At 41.2% G+C, this 12424-nt stretch overlaps 1 protein-coding gene across 3 annotated transcripts in view; it reads right to left on the bottom strand.

Moving 5' to 3' along the window:
• The window catches only part of Hat1 (histone acetyltransferase 1), a 57848-nt gene that overhangs the window by 41541 nt on the left and 3883 nt on the right, over positions 1–12424 (bottom strand). The gene's annotated exons all lie outside the window — the stretch shown is intronic.

Raw genomic sequence — 12424 nt, 5'->3', positions numbered from 1 at the left:
CTGTCACCCAACTTACAGCTTTGGAAAGTTACTCAGAATATGCAGTGTCTTTTACAGTTGGTTTTGTATCGGTAGAGTCAACAAAAGATTCTACTGATATCCTAAGCCTTCATGTTCTTCAGGAGATGACTTAGATGAAGGAGATTCTCTCCAACCTGGGCTCACCTGTGGTGAGCAGACTATAATCTACTCTCTACCCAGATAGAGCTCCAGGGCCAATGCCTGCACTCTTACCTTAAAGCCTACAAGAAGTACACTGGCTTTAATAGTGATATTGGTAGATGTTTTCTAAGAAATTCCAAAAGCCAGTATTTGTTAAAGCTCATTTAATTTGGTTATCTTGTTTTATAAATTATGCCTCTAAGCAATCAATCTATTATTAAATAGAACAATGTTAGCCAGGTAGTAGTGCATGCCTTTAATGCCAGCACTCAGGAGGCAGAGCCAAGCGGATCTCTGTGAGTTCAAGGCCAGCCTGGGCTACAGAGAGATATCCAGTACAGGCACCAAAACTACACAGAGAAAACCACAAAAATGAATGAATGAATGAATAGAATAGAATAGAATAGAATAGAATAGAATAGAATAGAATAGAATAGAATAGAATAGAATAGAATAGAACAGAATAGAATAGAATAATGTTAAGAAATATGCTTACTGCTGTCAGTATGTAGTGACCTAGAGATCTGTCCATTGGCAGAAAGAGTAAAGAGTAGGCTTAGCCTTCTTTGTTAGTTCAATCTGTGATGTACATTATTTACTGCAAATTTGACATGAAGCCGTGCAGCGGGGGCACACACCTTTAATCCCAACACTCTGGAGACAGAATCCAGAGGATCTCTGAGTTTGAGGTCAGCCTGAGTTCCACACAGCCAGGGCCATACAGAAAAACCCCATCTCAGGAAAACAAAACAAAACAATCAAATCTGACATGACTCCTTTCACCTTTCATGTGCTGGTTGAGTGTACATAGTAAAAACGTCAAGATCTTTAAAAGGTTTTTTGATTGGGTTAATTTTAGAAAACTTTGTAAAGTGAATCATTTATTCTTGCTAAAGGAGACACTGTCACTAGAAGTATACTTTCTATTTTTGGTTGTGAGCCTAGCCTTTTACAGCTGAGCCATCTCTCTAAGCCCGGAAGTATACTTTCTAAATTGAAAATTATTTCTTTTTGGGAAATACAACTTTGTCTTATTATTTATCTCCTATTCCAGGAGACAATGTAATATTGTCTCCTGGAACATAACAATTTGATGTTAACAAAAATATGTATTGTCATGTTTTCAAATAGTAGATATGGTCATTTAAGGTAATAATCCCAATTTAAAAAAATTTTACTTTATCAAATTTTACCTAACCTATAATGTAATATTGGTTTTTCGAGACAGGGTTTCTCTGTGTAGCTTTCGAGCTTTTCCTGGAACTCACTTGGTAGTCCAGGCTGGCCTCAAACTCACAGAGATCCACCTGTCTCTGCCTCCCCAGTGCTGGGATTAAAGGCATGCACCACCACCGCCTGGCTTATTAGTACTGTTAATATTTAAAACAAATATACAAAGTACATCATACGTAAAACAAGGAATACCAGTAAGATACTTTCTGTTCAGATTCATTCCTTGGATGCTGCTAGGTTTCACTGACTTTTATAAAGCTTCCAGGTTCTTGTTACTTAGACACGAGTCTGGTATAAACAAACAGCTAACTAGTTACCTTACCACCTACAGAACTTTGGTGCATGGTCCAGCCAGTTCTACTATTGCATTTACCTCACATTAATCTTGATGTAAAAGTTTTCTCATGTACTTTGTGTCTCCACAAAGCTGTACAGTTATTACCTCCTGACTTATGTTCTGGATCTTTGCCAGCTGTTAACTTTTATCATGGCCCCTTGGATGGAACCTCTTTTGAAGCCTTTTTTATAAAGATTTGTTTATTTATCATATATACAGTGTTCTGCCTGCATGTATCCCTGCAGGCCAGGAGAGGGCACCAGATCTCATTACAGATGGTTGTGAGCTACCATGTGGTTGCTGGGAATTGAACTCAGGACCTCTGGAAGAGCAGCCAGTGCTCTTAACCTCTGAGCCATCTCTGCAGCCCACTTTTGAAGCACTCTTAACTGCTGCTCCCATCACTCTTCTGTCAGCTTTGAAGCAGTTACTGAAATGCTTCCAAACTCTTAAAAGCAATTTGGGTGACCTCTAAAAGGGGACTAATGGGCAATGGGCCATCCAACTGATCCCTTTTCTTGCCACTCTGGACATTGTTTTCAGGACTTAGAACGAAAACAGCTGGACTGAAGCCTCGTTTGCATCAATTAACCTTTTGGTCTCACTATCTCAGATCAGCTTAACATCTTTCAGGACCAGCTCAACTCCTTGACTGCTGTGGTATTCCACAATTAAAAAGGACCAGATCTGACTACTACTGGGATGGGATTTGTGCTCTCCTCTATGAACATGCTGCTTCCAGGCCAACACATCCTAACTGCTTTGAAACGGGGCCTCCAGACAGGGACCAGACTTCAACCACAAGCCTCTTCCTGGTTCCCTCCTCCTCTAGCTCCTCCCCTTGATCACTCCTTTCCGCATTATTATCCTCATACTTATGGTTTTGCCCTGTCTGAATGTTTTGCTTACTGAACTTTACCCTCTACCCAAACAAAATGCTACATACAAGTTCTCCCAACAGCTTGCACCCCACAACAGTCCGTGTGTTTCCAATACATCAGCAAAAAGATCTTTTAGATGCTGTGGAGAAACTCTGGCTAAAATGGACCTTCATCCCTTTCACCCCAGGCCAGATACAATTCTTTTTTCTTTTTTTTTTTTTTTCTTCGAGACAGGGTTTCTCTGTGTAGCTTTGTGCCTTTCCTGGAGCTCACTTGGTAGCCCAGGCTGGCCTCGAACTCAAAGAGATCCGCCTGCCTCTGCCTCCCGAGTGCTGGGATTAAAGGCGTGCACCACCACCGCCCGGCTGCAGATACAATTCTTTACATTAATCCTCTATCTTCTTCTCCTGCCCCCTTCCTTTGATGCGCTGTAGCTCCTGCTACTTCTGCTGGCTCATTCTGGTGCAATAGTCCTGGCAATGGGACCAGTCACTGTCACCCTGAGTCAACTCTATGCCCACTTTCTCCCACCTCTGTTCCTCCTCAGTCCTCCACCTTCCCGGCAAATTTTAGTTCTACTCTGTGATCAAATTATCTACTTGCAACCTTCTCGTAATTATTTTCCAAATCTCTTCAGGAACACAGGTTGGCACCACCTGATCCAATTCAGCCAATTAAATTAAGACTCTCCCGATACATGACAAGAGTACCTCCTCTTCAATGGATTCAGATCTATTCCCAAGAGTACCCCCTCTTCAATGGACTCAGATCTATTCCCCCCCCCCCCCCCCCGACAAGGACCCTCCTCAGCAACAAACAGCTATAACACCCCTGCTCTACATTTTGAATATCCTCTCAGAATTAGGAATGATAGTCTCCTGCTAGAAGATTACATTTCCCAGCTTCTCTTGCAGACTATATAAGTAATTTCCACCCCTATAACGGGCCACATCCCAGCTTGCTCTGTTGACATTTTGGCCATCCATACACATGGGAAACAGTGTCTCCACAGCTGCCTTTTAATGATCTAACATTGGTAATGGTGTCTCTTCACAGCAATAGAAAAGACACCAGGACAAAAGTTGGTACCAGGGACTGGGATACTTCGGTGACAGGCCTGACCATGCTGCCTGTTGGAAGAAGGACCGTGGGACTCTGAAGTAGGAGAGCGGTTGAAGGCTTTAGCAGGGCTAATGGCCCATCCTAGTGGAAGCACTGGAGACAGCAGTGCCGAGAGCAATGTGGACCATGCCGGCCCTGCTCAATAGTCTTCAGGGGATCAACATTAGCAACTTGGTGAGAGTCCATATTGACAAAGAAATGTAGCTTCATTTTGCCTTTTCTTGAGAATCTGTCAGAGGCTAAATTGAAGTTTTTGGATTAATGGCAATGGCAGAGATTTCAAGACAGCCTAGTAGTGGCTATGCCACATGGCTATTAGTGGTGATTATACAGATCTACAATGAACAAAAGAAAATAGGGCAAAAAAAATGTAGTTTGATGAGAAAAAGAATAACAGGAAATTTTAATGTTGGAGCCAAATCCTGTGCTCAGAGAATTTTTTTGTTTGTTTGTTTGGTTTTTCGAGACAGGGTTTCTCTGTGTAGCTTTGGAGCCTGTCCTGGAACTCACTCTGTAGCCCAGGCTGGCCTCAAACTCACAAGAGATACGCCTCCCTCGTGCTGGGATTAAAAGCGTGTGCCGCCACCGCCGCCGGGCAAGACGAGAAATTTAAAGAAAGATTTAAGGAGAAATAAAGGGAGTGGTGCGCTGTGGTAGTCTGAATACAACTGGCTTCCATACTCTCATAGGGGTGGCACTGTTAGGAAGCATGGCTTTGTTGGAGTGGGTGTGGCCTTGTTGGAGGAAGTGTGTCACTGTAGGGGTGGGCTTTGAGGCTTCCTATGCTTAGGATACTTGTCCAGTGTCTCAGTGAACTTCCTGTTGCCTACAAGCCAAGATGTAGCCAGCACCATGTATGCCCTGCACACAGCCATGGTCCCCCGCTATGATAATAGAGTAAACTCCTGGAACTGTAAGCAAACCACCCCAATTAAATGCTTTCTTTATAAGAGTTGTTAGAGTCATTGTGTCTCTTTACGGACAGAAACCCTAAGACATGCCCCAAGGGAAAGACTCCACCCAGCTAAGCTTCCAAAATGTTGTTATTCAACAAAGGAAAGCACTAAGTCAAAACTTATACAAATGTAGTTCAGGGAGGGGGGCAGGTTCCAGACAGGCAGCAGAACAGCTCCAGTGAAGCGTTCTGGCTTCCTCAACAAAAATAAAGGAGCTGTGGAAAGAGGCTTCCTTCAAAGTTAAAGAATCCTGGGGTTGGGGATTTAGCTCAGTGATAGGATTCGATCCTCAGCTCCAAAAAAAGAAAAAAGAAAAAAAAAAGAATCCTACTGAGGCCCAGAAAGGTCATTGTGTGAAAGTTACAAAAGTGAAGCTTGGATTGTGTTAAAAACCCCAAGATGTGGGAGACACAAGAGCCATGGGATATTTGCTAAGGAGGTTTGCATACAAGATGTGGAACCAGCCTCCAAAAAGGAATTTGTTGCAGTTAACAAAGCTGAAAAAATGGGAGATCTGAAGAGCCCTGTCATCAAACACATTGTTAGGATTTGGAGTTTGCCCTGCTGGGTTTCAGTTTTTCTTTGGTCCAGTATTTCCTCACTATACCTACCCACCCCTCCCTTTGGTAAAGGATATTCTGGGCCACTGTATGTTGAAAATATGTAATTTACTTTATGTATTTTGATTTTACAGGGGGCTACAGTTAAGACATTGCCTTTAGTCTAAAAAGAGACTTTGAACTTTGGGACTTATTAGTGTTGATACTGTAAAGGACTATGGGGACTTCCAAAGTTAGACTGTAACGCATTTTGCATTATGATATGGCTACAAGCCTGTGAGGGCCAGGGAGTGGAATTTGGTCTTTGAACAATAGTGCCCATGGACTCATATATATGAATGTTTGGTTCCCAGTTCAGGGACTGTTTACAAAGGAATCAGTGACCTTGCTGGAGTAGGTAAATCACTGGAGGTAGGCTCTCGGGGTTTCAAAACTTGTCTTTCTCTGACACTTGCTTGTGGATCAGATGTAAGCTCTCAGCTACTGCTCCAGCATCATGCTTACCTGCCTGCTAGCATGCTCCCCAACATGACGATCATGGACTAACACCATGAAACTGTAAGCAAGCCCCCAATTAAATGTTTCCTCTTATAAATTCCCTTGGTCATGGTGTCTCTTCACAGCAATGAGTAGTAACTAAGACACTACCTAGGGCAGACTAATAACTGACAAAGATAGTCCTTTCCCCTCTTATATCCTCAAAGATATCGAATCTTGAAGTACCTCCTTTTCTCCCCAGTAATTTTTCCTATCTGATATTCTTGACATCAACATATGAACACAATGTTAGCCCTCCCTCCCCCTTTTAAAATATTATCCCACTAGAGACATGGCCCAGTGGTTAAAAGTACTTATTGCTCTTGAGCAGTTTGGCTCCAGCACCCACATCAGGCTGCTTACAACTGCTTGTAAATCCAGTTCCAGAGAATCCACACCCTCCTCTGGCCTCCACATGCTCAGACACAGATGCATAAATACCCATGAATAAAAATAAAAGTCTTTTAAAATTATCTTAAAGCTGAGCAGTAGTGGCACACACCTTTAATCCCAGCAGAGGCAGTTGGCTCTCTGTGAGTTCAAGTTCAGACTGATCTACAGAGTGAATTCCAAGACAGCCAAGGCTACAAAGAAAAAGCCTGTCTCAAAAACAAAACCAAAAAAAAAAAAATTATCTTCTGATAAGATTAGTATCTGATAAAGTAGAAGTCAATATAAAGCAAGATGAGGAGCTAAAGAGAGGACAACAAAGATGATATGTCCTTATTACCAGAGATAGAGGAGAAATACTTTATAACAAAGAGTTATAAATTCATGGATAGGGATGTAGTTCAATTGGTAGACTGCCTAGCATGCACGAAGCCCTGGGTTTGATCCCACAGAATCTTGACTTGGCATCACACACCTATAATCCCACCACTGAAGAGGTGGAAAAAAGTCAGTAATTCAAGATCATCTTGACTACATCTAAGTCTGAGGCCAGACTAGGCCAAATAAAACCCATTTCAAAAACAAAATAAATTTAAAAAACCAATTTTATTGTCATAAACAAGACACAAATGTCAATTTAAGGATTATAAGAATAGTGGTTCTCAACCTTCCTAATGCTGCAACCCTTTAATATAGTTACAATACAGTTAATACTGAAAAATTATTTTTTAAAAATCCTTTTTTTTAAATTTATTTAATTTTATTTTATGTGCATTGATGTGAGGGTGTCAGATCCCTAGAACTAGAATTACAGTTGTGAGCTGCCATGTGGGTGCTGGGAACTGAACCTGGGTCCTCTGGAAAAACAGCCAGCCAGCGCTTAACCACTGAGCCATCTCTCTAGCACCATAAAATCATTTTTATTGCTACTTTTTTGTTTTGTTTTTTCGAGACAGGGTTTCTCTGTGTAGCTTTGCGCCTTTCCTGGAACTCGCTTTGGAGACCAGGCTGGCCTCGAACTCACAGAGATCCACCTGGCTCTGCCTCCCAAGTGCTGGGATTAAAGGCATGCGCCACCACCACCCGGCTTATTGCTACTTTATAACTGTAATTTTGCTACTGTGATGAACCATAGTGTAAATACCTAGTATGCAGGATATCTGATATTCAACCCCCATGAAAGGGTCGTTCAATCCCCAAAGGAGCTGTGACCTACAGGTTGAGAACCACTGGACTAGAGGATGTGTATGTAGCTCAGCAATAGGAATACAAATTATCAAGAGATTAACATGGGGCTGAAGAGATGGCTCAGCAGCTAAGAGTATTTGTTGCTCTTGCAGAGGGCCTAGGTTAGGTTCCCAGCTCACAACAATCTATTTCAGGAGATCTGACCGTCTCTTCTGATCTCCAAGGGCACCAGGCACACATGTAATGCACACTAGGGCTCTTTGGAGAAATGTTAATTCAGGGACTATGAAGACCTGAATTTGGATTTAAGAGCCCTCAAAACAAGTCAAGTGTGGTCTCACATGCACCTGTAACCTCAGTGTTGTGGAGGATGGAGACAAGAAGATAATTGGGCTTGCCAGCTGCCAGCCTAGCAGGGAACAAAAATGAAAGCTCCATGCATAGGGAGATCCTGCCTCAAAGGAATAAGTTGGAGAGCAATAAGGGTAGAACATTCAATAAACATCCTGCATGTGCATCCACAGACACACATGTGCATATGCTACAAACACATAGACTTCTGATCACACCCCACTACACATATGAAAACAGCAAAAACATTTAAAAAATCAAAATCAACATTGACAAGGATATGGAAAAATTGGAACTTTGTTCATTATTTGTAGTATGTGAAAATGGTACAGTATGGCATGGTAGTTCTTTTAAAATCACAAATATAGCTGGGCTACTATAGTGGCACACACCTTTAATACCAGCACTCTGAGTTCGAGGCCACCCTGATCTACTAAGCAAGTTCCAGGACCAAGAAGCCCTGTCTCAAAAAAAAAGGGTGGGGGGGGAAACACCCCCCCCCAAAAAAAGGAATAGCAACTAGCAATTACTAAGTATTTTCTACATATCAAGAGTATTTGCATTGAACTTCGTAACTAAAATTGAATGCTATTAACTACATGCAGTGGATATCGTTCTATATAAATAAAACACTGATGGCCAGTGACCAGGCAGGAAGTAGGTGGCCAGGCAGGAAGTAGGTGGGACAAGGAGAGAGGAGAATTCTGGGAAGCGGGAGGCTAAGGGGGGAGACACTGTAGCCACCGCCAGGACAAGTAGCATGTGAAGACTCTGGTAAGCCACCAGCCACATGGCAAGGTATAGATTTATAGAAATGGGTTAATTTAAGATAAAAGAACAGTTAGCAAGAAGCCTGCCACGGCCATACAGTTTATAAAAAATATAAGCATCTGAGTGATTATTTTATACGTGGATTGTGGGACTGCGGGGCTTGGGGAACCTGGAGAGAAGCCCTCCAGCAACAAATGGCGCCCAACGGCTCAAGTTTCCACCTTAAACCTGAGAATATTTAATAACCAATTCTAAACAGAGCCAAAAACAGGTTCCTGCTTCTTGTCTCATACGGGCAGCTAGACGCTGCAAAATGCGGGTTTGAACACTGGCGGGTTCCTGGCGTGTGCGTTTGACCAGCAGTATGGCGGGAATGAGGCGTCTGCCAGCAGCACATTAAGCTGTGTGGTAGATTTAGTCTTTACTAGTATTAAAAAAAAAAAAAAAAAAGAGGTTTCTGGGCTACACGCTGCTTTGTTAAAAGCGTAGACCCACTATTTCTGAGAATTAATGGCTCCCAGAGCTGGCGGAAAATGTACCACCACCATGTTGGGAAGCTGAAGTGGACAGAGCCAGCAGCCACAGCGCCATTTCAGGCTTAAAGAAAAAATATATACCGTTATATAAACAAATAGTATCTAAAAATAAAGTGTTTAAAAAAAAGTGAAGGTAATAAGCCACGTAAAGATGGCTATCACACATAAAATCTGGATTATGTTGTCTTTGATATTCGTAACTAAAGAAAAACATTTGATTATAAAAGCTGTTCGGTTATGCCAAAATGTAAATTTTAAAGATACCTTGACTTCAAAATTTGGATATAAGGATATGTTACTTTGGAAAAGAGGTTCTGCTTTTGTTTCCACAGAAAGCCAGAGGCTATGGATTTGTTCCAGATTAAGATACATCAGGTTTGACCAGCCAAGACCCCCTGAAAGGTCTCCGATGACACCATGGCCCAGATGATCCAACATCCAGAGCGGTTTCAAGGCAACTGGTTCACACAATACAGCCTCACGGACTACCCCATAGGCCTAAAATTTTCTTTGCGTCCCCATAAGATACAGCACCCCCCTCCAGCAGGAAGTAGTAAGAGATGCTACACCCAAATTCCCAAATATACCAAGCTGGCTTTACAGGTAGAATTGGCTCACACACCCTCTAAACCCAGACATATTGCTTAAAAAAAAAAAAAAATGGTTAAGAGATTCTTGTGTCCCAAATCAGAAGAGCTCTCTGGTGTGGGACAGAGAAAAAACAATTATTTTTATTTAAAACAGGTTGATTAAAAATGTGATCTTTTTCTAAAAAAGAAAAGGGGATATGATATAGATATATAGGAGGATATGGAGATGATAAGATAAAAGGGTAGATTAATGAACCTACTTTTAAAGAACAACTTGTTTAAAATGTTTTACATTGGTATAGATTTTAGTTTATGTTTAAAATGTTTTACATTGGTATAAATTTTAGTTTATTGATACAAACTTGAAGTTAATTTTGTTATGCTGTATATATATATATATTTCTATTCTTGTTTGAGGTATTATGTTTATGTAACTCATTTAAAATTGTAATGGATAATTAAAAAATAGATTAATAATTAGTCATCTATGATAATCATATCTGTAGCCATGTCAGTTAAGTCTTCTAGGCATACATAGATATATTTCAGATAGATAGGTAATCTTCAAACACTTCATAGACCTAGAAAATATGGCATTTAAATAACTTAGAATTCTGTTGACATGAGACACAGTTGCTCCTGGCTGCACCAATTGCTCCCGAGAGAATGTTGGGCTTCTAAGACATTTCCAAATGGAAGTTTGTCTTTTTGGCACAAAATGGCCTACTGGGCAAAGAACTGCCCTTGCCTTGATGGCTGACAGTACAAATGCAATGCTGTCCTTTCTGGACAAGCGGGACACAAGGAAAGCGACCACTGTACTCTGCCAAGACAGGGTAAGATGGCCTTTCAGAAATCCTGCTTCTGAAAATGGTCTGTCAGATACTCTAGGCCTGTAGCCAATTTGAATGCACCAACAATGCTGAGAAACATTAGGTGACTGTCCAGGCTGCCAGCTGTCTTGGTCTACTTTTGCAAGATTCCCGAAAGTTGCTTGCATCCATCTACCATTTCTCAGGTACCATTATGTTCCTTCTCAGGTCTTTGATATGGTTGAAGACTAGATAGTTGTAATTTCCTCAATTATGATAAAAGATAAGTTAGATATAAAACCTTAAACTCACAAATATAAGATAGATAGGACATCATCTTTAATATTGTAACTGCAATTCTTGCTTGATAATTGTTTTGTTATAGAAATTTTACCATGTTAAAGTTAAAACCTTCCTTTTTAAAAAAAAAAGAAGAAAAGGGGAAGTGCTGTGGATATCGTTCTATATAAATAAAACACTGATGGCCAGTGGCCAGGCAGGAAGTAGGTGGCCAGGCAGGAAGTAGGTGGGACAAGGAGAGAGGAGAATTCTGGGAAGCGGAAGGCTAAGGGGGGAGACACTGTAGCCACCCCCAGGACAAGCAGCATGTGAAGACTCTGGTAAGCCACCAGCCACATGGCAAGGTATAGATTTATAGAAATGGGTTAATTTAAGATAAAAGAACAGTTAGCAAGAAGCCTGCCACAGCCATACAGTTTATAAAAAATATAAGCATCTGAGTGATTATTTTATATGTGGATTGTGGGACTGCGGGGCTTGGTGGAGCTTGGAGAGAAGCCCTCCAGCAACAACTACATTTTAAAGAGGAGGAAACTAAGGTATGGAAAGCAATGTAATCAGGATTCCCAAATGTTTATTTCTTCTACTTAAGCACACGATTTTAGTAAACTTAATTTTGCCACCAACTAATTTTGAAACATTTCTACTGTGCACAAAAAGAAATTCCATGCCTACCCTGTTCTTACATTTCGCCTGGGGTAATGATTTTCTACTGTCAATCTTTTTGTTTGGTTGTTTGGTTGGTTTTTCAAGACAGGGTTTCTTTGTGTAGCAATGTGTCTTTCCTGGAACTCATTTTGGAGACCAGGCTGTCCTCAAACTCAGAGATCCACCTGCATCTACCTCCCGAGTGCTGGGATTAAAGGCGTATACCACCACCACCCGGCTTCTACTGTCAGTCTTTATGGATGTCTTTTCTGAACATTTCATACAAATGGACCATACATTATGGTGACTTTTCCTGGCTTCTCTTACTTAGCATATTCTGAAGTTTCTCCACACTGTGGCAGGTATCGGGACTCCATTCCTTTTTCCTGTCAGACAGTATTCCACTGAACAGTTAGAGCATACTTTATCTGTTTACCAACTGGTGTTTTATCTGAGTTGTTTAGACCACTTGGCTATTGTGAATAATATACCTACTGAGTACTCATGTGTTTTTAGATGAACAACATCTTCACTTCTCTTGAACAGACGCCTAATAGAACTGTTGGCTCATATATGTAATTTATGCTTATTTGTTTTTTAAAACCAAGCTAAAGTTATTATCTTATTTTAGATACTTACCACTAATATATGAACTTTTTCCACATCCTCACCAACACCTGCTATTGGCTATCTTTTTTTTTTTTTTCTTTAAATTGTGCTCTATTTGCATGAATGCCTACAGGCCAGAAGAGGGCATCAGATCTCACTACAGATGGTTGTGAGCCACCATGTGGTTGCTGGGAATTGAACTCAGGACCTCAGGAAGAGAAGCCAGTGCTCTTAACCTCTGAGCCATCTCTCCAGCCCCAGCTATCATTTTCAAAAGCAAGAAAGTAAGTATTATTAAGAAGCTGAGATTACATGTACCTGTGCGTTTTTGTCACAGGATCTTTCCCATGTGTTAAACTGCCATCTTCCATCTACCCATTGATTGCATGGCCTAACTCGAGGCTGCATACAACCTCAACGTTCACACATGCAGGAAATACC

Source organism: Peromyscus maniculatus, chromosome 4 (assembly GCF_049852395.1).
Source record: "Peromyscus maniculatus bairdii isolate BWxNUB_F1_BW_parent chromosome 4, HU_Pman_BW_mat_3.1, whole genome shotgun sequence".
Classification (NCBI taxonomy): Eukaryota; Metazoa; Chordata; class Mammalia; order Rodentia; family Cricetidae; genus Peromyscus; species Peromyscus maniculatus.
The sequence above is the reverse complement of the archived record's forward strand: the minus strand, read 5'-3'. Positions and strand labels throughout refer to the sequence as shown.